The following is a 12,904-nucleotide window of genomic DNA, read 5'->3' on the forward strand; positions in this document are numbered from 1 at the left end:
GGGGTCATAACATGGGGAAATAGATTCAATTTGTGTAAAGTATCCTCACACCTTCTTGTCAACTGTCTGGTTATCTTGGTTATCACTACAAAAGTTTTTTTTTTCTCCTGCTGATAATAGTTCATCTTAATTAATTAGCCGCTTAGAGTTGGTATGGTAACTTCTACCTTTTCATGTTCTCTGTATGTATGTATGTCTTCTTACAATATGTTCCATTCTATGCATCTGATGAAGTGGGCTGTAGCCCACAAAAGCTTATGCTCAAATACAAGGCCGGCTCCAGGCACCAGCAGAGGAAGCATGTGCCTGGGGCGGCATTCCATCCATTCTTGGGGTGGCACTGTCCCGATGGGTTGTTTTTTTATTTTTTTGTGCATGGGGCAGCAAAAATGGTAGAGCCGGCCCTGCTCAAATCAATTTTCATAGATTTCGTTAGTCTCTAAGGTGCCACAAATACTCCTATTCTTTTTGCGGATACAGACTAACACGGCTGCTACTCTGAAACCTTTTCCATAACTGGTGTTCTTCGAGATGTGTTGCTCATGTCCATTCCACAACCTTGCCCTCCTTCCCCTCTGTCGGAGTTTCCGGCAAGAAGGAACTGAGGGTGGGGGGAATCAGTGGTGCCCTATATACTGCAGCATGTGCACACCACTCCAGGGGCGCCAGAGCCAATCCCCTACAGATACTGCTGAGGGAAAAACTTCCGACACCGGTGCATGTGGCGAGCCCACACACCTAAGTTGAATGGACAAGAGTAACACATCTTGAAGAACACCAGTTACAGAAAAGGTAACTGTCTTTTTGCTGTGGCTGCTGTTGGAATCTGCTGGGTATTAACACTACTCTGCTACCTAGATAGTCATAACTGAGTATTCCACTAGATGTGTGATAGAAGACAATGATCTAGACCAGCCAGTCCTGCTAACCTGCATGGATTTGTGTGTGCTTGGGAGAAGTGTAAATGCTGGGAGTAGTATATATGGTAGCTAAATGATCATGAGCCACTAAAACAACTTCCCCTGCGTTCATTGTCTGCAGGTACTTGAACCTAGCACCTCATATTTGAAAAGCAGGAGTCCTTTCCTGCTTGAGCTAAAGGTCCAGCTCTGTTAGCCCCAGAGGCAGTACAGACTCATTAACCTCCGTATGTAGTGTGGCCACTAGAAGGGGACAGATCCACCCATTGTCAGTGTGAGTTACACAAACTCTGATTAGAAATAAAATTATATTCAAACACCGGAGTCCTCCAGGTGCTTGGACAAGTAAGTGCTTATTTTGCTACCAAGTTAGCACATCCAGCACCACCACCTCTCTTTTTTCAGCATAGATATTCTTCTCTTCCTGCCGTCTGTTGCTGAAACCACTTTATGAGAAGTCTCTACCTCTATTACTGCTCAGATGTCTCACAGGAGAGCAAGTGTGGAATATGTGAATGGTTCAGACCTCGATCAGAGGCAGGATCCCACAGCAGATGGGTTGCTGAGGTGAAATACAGGGTTAGATGGGCACATGCATCATTTACAGAATAGTAGAAAGTGGGATACTAAGCTGTTGGTCTCCCCGGCAAGGCAGGAAATAGGTACCAGGCTGATGGTCTGTTCCAGCATGACAGTTCCTGGTGGAGAATGCACTCACCTCCTTACTCTTAATATTGAACCCTAAGAGGAGAGGAATAGTAATTTGGGGACTGCACCGGGAAAAGGTTCCTCCTGCCATGGGCTGTGTGTGTAGCTGGCTGAGCAATAATACTGTGTGCTGCATGGAGAGGAAAGCTGTGGGCTGGAGTCCTGTGATTTCTAGGGGAAGCAGAGAATAGGGCAAGCTACTGTCTGATATCATGCAAGCCATTGGCAAGAGCCAATCAGGAAGTCTGAGTTCAGCAGCCAAAGTGCTGAACAGTTAAGTCAAGGGTTACCGCTAGGCTTAATTAAACCTGGTGAGACCTTAGTGTGTGCTCCTAGGGAAAGGTGTGTTGCTAGGCATTTTCACAGCACTGCAGGACTTTGGCTCCATTACCCTTTAGATTTGGATAGTGCATTTGTTATTGTCCTTTATCAATTTGTTTGCTTTCTTACAACATGAAAGCAGGTGTGGGCAAACTACAACCCGCGAGCTATTTTAAGCTGGCCCGCGAGTCGCACCACGCCACTTGGCCCTGCTCCAGCACTCCAGCCAGCGCGCTGGGTTGGGAGCCGCACCACGTGGCTCCCAGAAGGTGCAGCATGGCCCTACTCTGCCTCCTACGTGCTCCAGGGGCCACCTCTGGTGCTCCAATGGGAGCTGCAGGGGCGATGCCTGAGGATGGGGCAGCATGCGGACCTACCTGGCCATGCCTCTGCTTAGGAGCCATAGAAGAGACATGCTGCTGCTGCTTCCGGGAGCCACTTGAGGTAAGCGTGGCCAGGAGCCTGCATCCCTGAGCCTCCCCCCATGCCCCAAACCCCTTAGTCCCAGCTCAGAGCACCCTCCTGCACCCCAAACCTCTCATCCTTAGCTCCACCCCAGAGCCCGCGCCCCCAGCCAGAACCTGCCCCCTTCCCACACCCTTGCCTCAGCCCTGATGCTCCAAACCCCTGCACTCCCTCCCGCGTCTCAACCCCAATTTTGTGAGCATTCATGGCCCACCATACAATTTCTATTCCCTGATGTGGCCCTCGGGCCAAAAGTTAGCTCACCCATGATTTAAACAGATCAAGGTAGAGCCTAGAGTTGCCAACTCTGACTGAAGTTATTTCGAGGTTTTTTTCCCCCCAACATGACATAATGTCATTTTCTCAAAATATCCTATTAAAATCCCAGAATGCTTTCAACAGTCACTGGCAGATCAGTGCCAATTCCAGGAGACTCCAGGCTAATCCTAGAGGATTGGCTACTCTATTGGGACTCCATGTTGCTGGGTGCTGTTACAGACCCAGAGAGAGAATCCCTACTGTGGAGGGACTGGGGCCCCCTGGTGTTGGGTGCTGTACAGACCCTGAGAGATGATCCCTGGCCCATCAGGATTGCCATCATAACCAGATTTTAAACCATTTATAAAGCTACCGTGAAGCTGAAGACAGCAACAGCTTATCTCTTGCCTTCCCAAAGTGATTGCTGGGGAGACCAGCGGATGGAGAGGGAGGTATGCAGGACAGCTGCTGGAATTAGAGAGGACTGGTGAAACAAGCTCTGCTGACTGAGAGAACTGACCAGCCTTTGCCCTGACGTCACACTGAGCGTGCTTCACATCTGCCAGCATCTTAAAGACTTTGACTGCCAGCACACAAGGGTCAACTTCATAATCTTCAGCTCTTGCTTCAGTAGCTTCCCCTGGTGAGATTCTTTAGACATGCTTCTGAGCTTAAGATATTTCTCAGATCTAAACATGAAGGACATCTGGGAGCTATGAACATTGAGAAGGACCTTAAATTAATTCCCTCCCTCTCTGCCTTGACGTACTGCTCCAGAAACTGTCTCCAAGCACTCACCCAGCCTGGATGCAGGAGGAGGTGATGTTCCACAGGCCAAATGGAACTAGTTACCTAGGCTCCAGAGCTAGCAGTGAGGTGTCTACTGTCTTGCTACCCTTCCAATTTGCTGCAGAAATCCTACAAGCCAGGCATGGTGTGCAGCAGGCTTTGAGAAAGGAAACTCTCAACATTTATTTGTGTGCATCGGGCTGTGGTGGCTTGTAAAAGTCACGGTAATATTGGTCTGTACTGTACTGTACAGCAGTTGCCAGCTCTCCTCTGCCCTGGATGCAGAGGAGCCAAGCTCAATACCTGTGGGCATGTTGGTATTTTAGTAATGGCTTGTAGATTAAGCAAAGTGACCTACGAACCAATTTTCTGAGAGGCGAGATGGCTGAGAGTGGTTGAAACATGAGATCATGCTAATGTAAACAGTTGTGAGATGGGTGTGAGCTTGACTCTTCTGTAACTAAGCTTTCCTTTAAATAACAATCTAGAGGCTGAAGTAGGTCGAAGGTTTGGTGAGACAATCCTTGTTGTACAGTAATTTAGTGGAACAACTCATTCATGGCACAAGGAATATTCTGAATGGTACAGTGGTCATAACAGTGAGGTTGTTGAACAGACCAAAGTCTTTATAAAGTTGAGGCAAATAATGATGCTTTATAACAAACTTTACAACAGTTAGGCTGGTGGTGTTTTGAGACTCCTGGTCCATGACTGGAGCTCCTAGACTCTCTATATGGTAATGCAAATACACACTCCTGGTGCCATTCATGCAAAGATCTCAATGCATTTTGCACATAATTAGCCTCTTAGCACTCTTGGGAGGTGGGAACTATGCCCATGTAATAGATGGAAAGGCAGAAGGTAGAACAGAACCCAGGAATCCTGACCCCTAGACCTCTGCTCTAACCATTTAATAACACTCTGCCTGAAATTATACCATTCTGAAATTTAGTTTTGTTTTATAAACATGTCCCTCCCATGGTCTCTGGTCATTGTGTGGCACTGTGTCAGTGTCAGCACTGAAAGACTCTTGCAGTTGAGACTATCGTTTGCCTGGCTCAGAGGAGACCATCCTACGAGCTTGCTTCCAGCTAGCCTAAAGCTGCCTTTTGGGTTCAGGTCTCCCATCTGGGGAGAGGAAAAATCATGGCTAACTGACTGTTGCATGCATACCCTAGCGTATGACCGGGTGGCAGAGCAACTGGGGCATTGCCAAAAGCAGTGCCATGAGAAGATAAAGAGGCTGCCGGTCCAGTATAATGAGGCCCAGGATGGCAGCAGTTCATCCTACTCAGAAAGGAAATGTGCCTGTTTACAAAGTGCACTTCTGAATCCTAGGGACTCCACCCAGCGTGGCAGAGGAGCACCTTGCAAATTAGTCATTAGAGGAGGTGCTAAGCAGACTGAGAACTACACAAACCAGAGCAAAGAGGAGCAGTGCAGGTGGTGCCTGGTAAATTGCTGGGATCTCAAGGTTTCTTGAGCAGACCTAGCACCTTGGCACAGCTGCAGAGATAGCAGCTGAGCCAGTTTGGAGGTGGAGGAGGGGTTCTCTACAGCAGGTATGCAGCGCTTCACTGAGAAATGTTCCAAAAGGGCAGATCTTGATTCCCATATCACGTTGTAACCTCTACCCCATCTTTTAAAGTTTTGTATCTAAGTTCTAATTTGTCCTTAGCCTTTGTACCTCAATGAGAGAGTGGCTTTCAAGTAGGCACTGGAATACAAACCTGACTTGGAATCTCTGCTTTCCTGGCATTCCTTCGTATTGCAAAGATGACTGGGACACTGCTATTAACTGTACCATTTGCTTTACATTGTAGCGTCCACCCCTGCAGCACAGGTGACCCAGAGCCAGGAGGGAGGTAGGTGGACCTAGATCTGCAGAGATGGAACCTTGAGGTCCAGGGATGGGGAAGAGCAGAGAGGGTCTGTTCCTGGAAATGCACAGACACACAAATAGGGACTCTGAATTGATGTGCCAGTTATAGAAGCGCAAATGAGAGTTACTATGAAAAGAGAGGCTAAGGCACTGATGCAGGAATGTGTTAAGAATGAGAGGGAGATGTGCAGGGAAAACAGACAGATCCAGTAGGAGTTATTTAAAGGAATATGAAAATGTCTGCTGCTTTGACCCAGCATCTGCATCCTTCATGCCCTGATAATGACAGGTAGTGCAATAATTCAGGGCAACAGCAGTTATGAGACTGTCCTCCTGCGCCCCCACTTCTTCCTAATCTTTTCTCGGGCATCTTACTTCTCTGCAAGAATGTGGGAAGGAAAATGTGGCCAAATGAGAGGCACTTGCAAGAGAATAGCCCCAGTGCCCTACCCTGGTTTGTATCTTAGAACTGAGTGCAGATTGTTTGTGTGTAACAGTTTATTCTTTGCGTACTTTGCACATCAGCAATACTGCCCTTCAGCATCAGTACAATAGCAGTTCACACCTCCATTAACTCACTTGCTGTAAGGACATAACCTCATCCAGAATATAGCTCTGATCTCACAGTAATCCACTCCTTCAAGACTTTCTTTGCTGGGCCAATAAATGGAATTGTCTAATTAAGAGAGGCTGGTTTTAAAACAGAAGGTATATTCACTTCACTTGATCAGGATCTAATTCTCTAGTGTGTGGACATATCATTCCTTATTTGTGCATAATGCTGACAACCTCAGATGGAACTGCTTGTCTGTCTGGCTATTCATGGGTTGCTGTCAGTCTGGCTGCCTTAGCGCTCTGCTGTTCACTTGCTTTCACATATATTATGCAAAGTGCAGCCGGCAGATACATTAGTGGCTGAACAGTCCTTCCAGCTCAGCAGACACATCCATCTAGCTTTCAATCTCCTGAACATATGTTCCACCATCTTCCCGCACCTGCTGAATGTATTGCTCAATCTGTGTGTCTGCCGTGGCAAGGAGAAATATTAGGTCATCTCCAGACTGAAGGGAAAGCGTGTCCATGCTCTTGCTGCCTAACATCGGTGCAACATTTCATGTTGATCACCCAGCTGTCTTGCCCTGCTCTGACCCTCGCCAGCAGAGATAGATGGGAATGTCCTGAAATGGCTCAGGACAGTATGCAGACAGCACCCAGTTCTTCTTCGAGTGATTGCTCACATCCATTCCAGGTAGGTGCGCGCGCTGCGCGTGCACGTTCGTCGGAAACTTTTTTACCCTAGCAACTCCAGTGGGCCGGCAGGTCGCCCCCTAGAGTGGCGCCGCCATGGCGCTCTATATATACCCCTGCCGGCCCGCCCGCTCCTCAGTTCCTTCTTACCGCCGTGTCAGTCGTTGGAACTGTGGAGCGCGGCTTAGCTGTCCTCCACGTCCCTAGCACTCGCGGCAACGGTCGGCATCGAGGCGGTCGCGGTCAGGCTCCAGTCGGCGACACCGGCACCGCGACTCCAGGAGCAGGTCCCGACACTACTCGCCGCACCGGTCGACCTCCCGGCACCGAGCTGGTGGCAGGTCCCGGTCTCGGTCGACCTCCCGGCGCCGAGCTGGTGGTAGGTCCCGGTCGACCTCCCGGCACCGAGCTGGTGGCAGGTCCCGGTACCGAAGCGGCGCCCGGTACCGATCAGGATCCCGGCACCGTGACAGGTCCCGATCCCGGTCCCGGCACCGATATGACTCCCGGCACCGGTCCCCGGCACCGAGACGATCCTCCGTGCCGGCCCGCGCAGACCCCTACCATCCGGGGTCGGCCCCACCGTGGCCCTCGAGACAGCCGTCCGTATCCTCCCAGACGGACAGCGGGTATGCGCTGGGCACCGACCGGCAGGCGGCGCTGTTCGGTGATCCGCCGCTGCAAGACCAAGGCCCACAACAGTGGGGATTCTGGACACCCTGGGCATACCATCAGGCCCAGGGCCCCCAGCAGCTCCCTGCTAGACCGGCGACTGCGGAACGTAGGGCCCCTGAAGCCTCCTTGTCTCGCCCCCCTCCCTCCCCGGAAGGGGAGGAAGGGTCCAAACAGCAGGACTCCGCTGCGGCTCCGGAGGCAGAGGCGAGGGCTGAGGAAGACCCTCAGTTAGACACTCTCGTGCCTGGGGTCTCATCATCCTCCTCCCCGGATGAGGCGGTGGCGGGTACCTCCTCCAACAGTCCCCCCCCGCTGGATCTCAGGGCGCACCAGGACCTCCTCAGGCGATTGGCTCAAAATCTGAGTCTGCAGGCAGAGGAGGTCTCGGAGATAGAGGATCCAATTGTCACCATCCTCTCTTCTGATGCTCCCACCAGGGTCGCCCTGCCCTTCATACGGACCATCCAGGCCAACGCCAATACTATCTGGCAGTCCCCGGCCTCCATTCCTCCGACAGCGAAAGGAGTCGAGAGAAAGTACATGGCCCCTTCTAGGGGATACGAATATCTACATGTTCACCCGACTCCCGGTTCACTGGTGGTGCAATCGGTGAACGATAGGGAGCATCATGGCCAGGAGGCTCCGGCCCCCAAATCCAGAGAAGCCAGGCGGATGGACCTCCTAGGCCGTAAGGTGTATTCGGCTGGGGCGCTGCAGCTCAGGGTCTCTAACCAGCAGGCCCTGCTGAGCAGATACGCCTTTAACTCCTGGGTGGCAGTGGACAAATTTAAGGAGCTGCTGCCACAGGATGCTCGCCAAGAGTTTACGGCCATCTTGGACGAAGGCAAGAAGGTCGCACGCACGGCCTTACAAGCCTCCTTGGACGCTGCGGACTCGGCTGCCCGTACCCTCGCGTCAGGAGTTACGATGCGTCGCATCTCCTGGCTGCAGGTTTCCGGCCTTCCGCCGGAGCTCCAGCACACTATACAGGACCTTCCTTTCGAAGGCCAGGGCCTGTTTTCTGATAAGACAGACCCCAGACTCAAGAGTCTAAAAGACAACCGGGTCATTATGCGGTCCCTCGGGATGCACACCCCCGTGACGCAGCGTAGACCCTTTAGGTCGCAACAACAGCAACAACGTAGGCCGTTTTCCCAGTTCCGCCAGCGGCAGGACCTTTACAGGCGCCGCGGCAGGAACGGCAGGCGCAGGCAGTCTGGGAACCAAGGGGGGCAGAACCAAGGCTCCTCAAAACCCCCGCCTGGTCCTAAGCCTTCATTTTGAAGGTGCGCCCGAGGGCGCGGTAACAGTTTCCCCTATGGATCCTTCCCCCCCATTTTCCAACCGCCTTTCGTTTTTCCTCCCGGCGTGGTCCCAAATAACATCGGACCGCTGGGTCTTAAGCATGGTGCAGACGGGATACCGCCTGCAGTTTGTTTCATTTCCTCCTTCCCGCCCTCCTTCCTCGTCCCTCTTCAGGGACCCCTCTCACGAGCAATTCCTTCGGCAGGAGGTGCAGACGCTCCTCAGCAAAGGAGCTATAGAGGCGGTTCCGGAAAACGAGAAAGGCAAGGGGTTTTATTCCCGCTACTTTCTGATCCCCAAGGCCAAGGGGGGCCTCAGGCCTATCCTCGACCTGCGAGAACTCAACAAATACCTCGTGAAGTTGAAGTTCCGCATGGTATCCCTGGGGACCATTATTCCATCCCTGGATCCGGGAGACTGGTACGCCGCCCTCGACATGCAGGACGCGTATTTCCACATTGCCATTTGGCCGCGCCACAGACGCTTTCTCCGCTTCGTTGTGGGGGCTCTTCATTATCAATTTGCAGTCCTCCCATTCGGCCTGTCCACGGCCCCGAGGGTGTTTACAAAATGCATGGCAGTTGTCGTGGCGCATCTTCGGCGCAACCGTGTCCACGTGTTCCCTTATCTGGACGACTGGTTGATTCGGGGCACGTCGGAACAGCAGGTCAACAGCCATGTCCGCATGATCACCGCCATGTTTGCAAGTCTGGGCCTCTTGATAAACACAGACAAGTCCACTCTGAGGCCCACGCAGAAGGTGGAATTTATCGGGGCCGTCCTGGATGCCACTGTGGGCAGGGCCTCGCTGCCTTTGCAACGGTTCCAGACCATGGCGGCGATCGTTCAACGTTTGCGGTCAGCCCCATTGACGTCAGTGAGGACATGTCTAACCCTGTTAGGCCACATGGCGGCGTGCACTTTTGTGACCGACTACGCTCGGCTCCACATGAGGCCTCTCCAGCTGTGGCTTATCAGTCATTACAGGCCGGCAAGGCAACCTTTAGACATGTTAGTCACAATCCCCCAGAAGGTCTTAGATTCTCTCGGCTGGTGGTTAGACCAGTCCGTATTATGTGCGGGTCTTCCCTTTCACCCCTCTCAGCCCTCGGTATCCCTGACAACGGATGCCTCAGATCTAGGCTGGGGGGCTCACCTAGGGACCCTGCGGACACAGGGCCTGTGGTCCCAGGAGGAGGTGGGGCTCCACATCAACATGCGGGAGTTGAGAGCGGTCCGCCTTGCTTGTCAAGCGTTTTGTCATCAGCTTCAAGGTCGTTGTGTCGCCGTGTTCACGGACAACACGACGACCATGTACTATATCAACAAGCAGGGAGGCACCAGGTCCTCCTCCCTGTGCCACGAGGCGATACGACTCTGGGACTTTTGCGTAGCCCACTCCATTCACCTCAGGGCTTCCTTCCTCCCTGGAGTACGGAACACTCTGGCAGATCGATTGAGCAGATCCTTCCTGTCACACGAGTGGTCCCTTCGCCCGGACGTCGCTCTCTCCATTTTCCGGAGGTGGGGTTATCCCCGGGTGGACCTCTTCGCGTCCAAAGGGAACAGGAAGTGCCAAGCGTTCTGCTCCTTTCAGGGCAGGGAGCCGGGGTCGATAGCGGATGCCTTCCTCATCCAGTGGTCAACCCACCTGTACTATGCATTTCCCCCGTTCCCTCTGGTCCACAAGGTCCTCCTGAAGGTGCGCAGGGACAGGGCTCTAGTGATCATGGTGGCCCCGGCATGGCCCAGGCAGCACTGGTACACCATGCTGCTGGACTTGGCCATAGCCGACCCAGTTCCCCTGCCCCTTCATCCGGACCTGATTACCCAGGACCACGGGACCCTCTGTCACCCAGACCTGCAGTCGCTGCACCTAGCGGCGTGGCTCCTGCGTGGCTGACTGGTTCCGAGCTGCGCTGCTCCACGCCTGTGAGAGAGGTGCTCTTGAGCAGCAGGAAACCGTCCACAAGAGCCACATATTCGGCGAAATGGAAGCGCTTCTCCTGTTGGTGCGTAGAGAGAAATCTCTGCCCTATGGAAGTTTCGGTAACCGAAATCTTAGACTACGTTTGGTCCCTCAAAGGGCAAGGTCTGGCCTTATCGTCGTTGCGAGTCCACCTAGCAGCTATCTCCACCTTTCACCCGGGTGCGGACGGTCGCTCCGTTTTTTCTCACCCGACGGTGTCGAGATTCCTTAAAGGGCTGGAACGTTTATTCCCTAACGTCCGTCCCCCTGCTCCAACCTGGGATCTTAACCTGGTGTTGTCCCGGCTCATGGGGCCCCCCTTTGAGCCGTTAGCTACTTGCTCCCTGCTCTACCTCTCTTGGAAAACTGCCTTTCTAGTGGCTATCACCTCAGCTAGACGGGTGTCGGAGCTCCGAGCTCTTGTGGTAGACCCCCCATATACGGTCTTCCACAAGGACAAGGTGCAGCTGAGACCACACCCTGCTTTTCTGCCCAAGGTGGTCTCAGCCTTCCACGTCAACCAAGAGATTTTCCTTCCGGTTTTTTTCCCAAAACCTCACTCCTCAGGCCGGGAGCAGCAGCTCCACTCGCTGGATGTCCGTAGGGCTCTCGCGTTCTACATAGAGAGGACTAAGCCCTTCCGAAAATCCCCCCAGCTTTTCGTGGCGGTAGCAGATCGTATGAAAGGGCTTCCTATCTCCTCCCAGAGGGTATCCTCTTGGGTTACGTCCTGTATCAGGACCTGTTATGACTTGGCCCATGTCCCTACGGGCCGTGTGACTGCGCATTCTACCAGGGCGCAGGCGTCGTCGCTAGCTTTCCTCGCCCGTGTGCCCATCCAGGAAATCTGTCGGGCAGCGACCTGGTCATCGGTCCACACCTTTGCTTCCCACTACGCCCTGGTCCAGCAGTCGAGGGAGGATGCGGCCTTCGGAACTGCAGTGCTCCGTGCCGCGACTTCTCACTCCGACCCCACCGCCTAGGTATGGCTTGGGAGTCACCTACCTGGAATGGATGTGAGCAATCACTCGAAGAAGAAAAGACGGTTACTCACCTTTGTAACTGTTGTTCTTCAAGATGTGTTGCTCACATCCATTCCACACCCGCCCTCCTTCCCCACTGTCGGAGTAGCCGGCAAGAAGGAACTGAGGAGCGGGCGGGCCGGCAGGGGTATATATAGAGCGCCATGGCGGCGCCACTCTAGGGGGCGACCTGCCGGCCCACTGGAGTTGCTAGGGTAAAAAAGTTTCCGACGAACGTGCACGCGCGGCGCGCACACCTACCTGGAATGGATGTGAGCAACACATCTCGAAGAACAACAGTTACAAAGGTGAGTAACCGTCTTTTCTGCATAACTTTAATGCCAAACATAAATGACTCAGTTTCCCCGCTTGCACAGTGCCTAGAATTGGCATCTCAGTGAAGCAAAACCCCAAAAAGCTGAGGTGAAGCCAAGGAGAGCACCCTTCCTCATAACTACTCCCATTTTCAGAGGCATCCGTACCTAAATGGATTTAACAATTTACAGCCCTGGGAGCTTCCTTCAGCTCTGGCCTGAATAGCCACAACAGCAAAACACCTCTTCTTCTTCGAGTGATTGCTCATATCCATTCCAGGTAGGTGTATGCGCCGTGCGTGCACGTTTGCTGGAAACTTTTTACCCTAGCAACTCCAGTGGGCTGGCAGGTCGCCCCCTAGAGTGGCGCCACTATGGCACTAGATATATACCCCTGCCGGCCCGCCCGCTCCTCAGTTCCTTCTTACTGCCGCGTCGGTTGCTGGAACTGTGGAATGCGGCTTGCTGTCCTCCACGTACCTAGCTCTCCTGTACCTTGTTCGTAGTCAATAGTTCATAGATAGTTCATAGATAGTTTGATAGTATATTAGTTAGTTGTGTATTGTATATAGTTGTTTAACTTGCTTGTGGGTGGGCCGTTGCCCTCCCCGGCGCCCAGCACCGGGCTCATGCCTGGCTCGCCGGGCTTCAAGCAGTGCTCGGCATGCAAGAAGCCGATGCCTACTAGCGATCCCCACGACGTGTGCCTCAAGTGCCTGGGGGAATCGCACATAAGTGAAAAGTGCCGTATTTGCAAGGCCTTTAAGCCTCGCACAAAGAAGGAGAGGGATCAAAGACTCCGCGCTCTCCTCATGGAAGCGGCACTGACTCCGGCACCGGCGGCGCAGTCGGCCAATTCTACTCCGGCACTGGACCGCGCTGGCACCGGCAAGACTCCCCGGCACCAACCATCCCCGGCACCGGGAGCAGATCCATGACCCTCGGCGTCTGCAACACCATCGAGGCAGGCCCGAGTGGAGCGCCCGGCACCTACCTTGGCCGCGGCACCGCCTGCAGGGCTGCTGTCG

General features: G+C 53.2%; 1 protein-coding gene across 9 annotated transcripts in view; it reads left to right on the forward strand.

The window, feature by feature from the left end:
• Window positions 1-12,904, forward strand: part of WIZ (WIZ zinc finger) — a 160,412-nt gene that overhangs the window by 69,240 nt on the left and 78,268 nt on the right. The window contains exon 1 of one of the 9 annotated variants that reach the window (XM_030545481.1): window positions 3,293-3,315. The exons of the other annotated variants lie outside the window; for them this stretch is intronic. The gene's annotated coding sequence lies outside the window, so the exon portion shown is untranslated. Of the gene's footprint in view, window positions 1-3,292; window positions 3,316-12,904 lie in introns of those variants that run through there. 9 annotated transcript variants of the gene reach the window in all.

This window comes from Gopherus evgoodei, unplaced genomic scaffold, assembly GCF_007399415.2.
Source record: "Gopherus evgoodei ecotype Sinaloan lineage unplaced genomic scaffold, rGopEvg1_v1.p scaffold_37_arrow_ctg1, whole genome shotgun sequence".
Lineage (NCBI taxonomy): Eukaryota > Metazoa > Chordata > Testudines > Testudinidae > Gopherus > Gopherus evgoodei.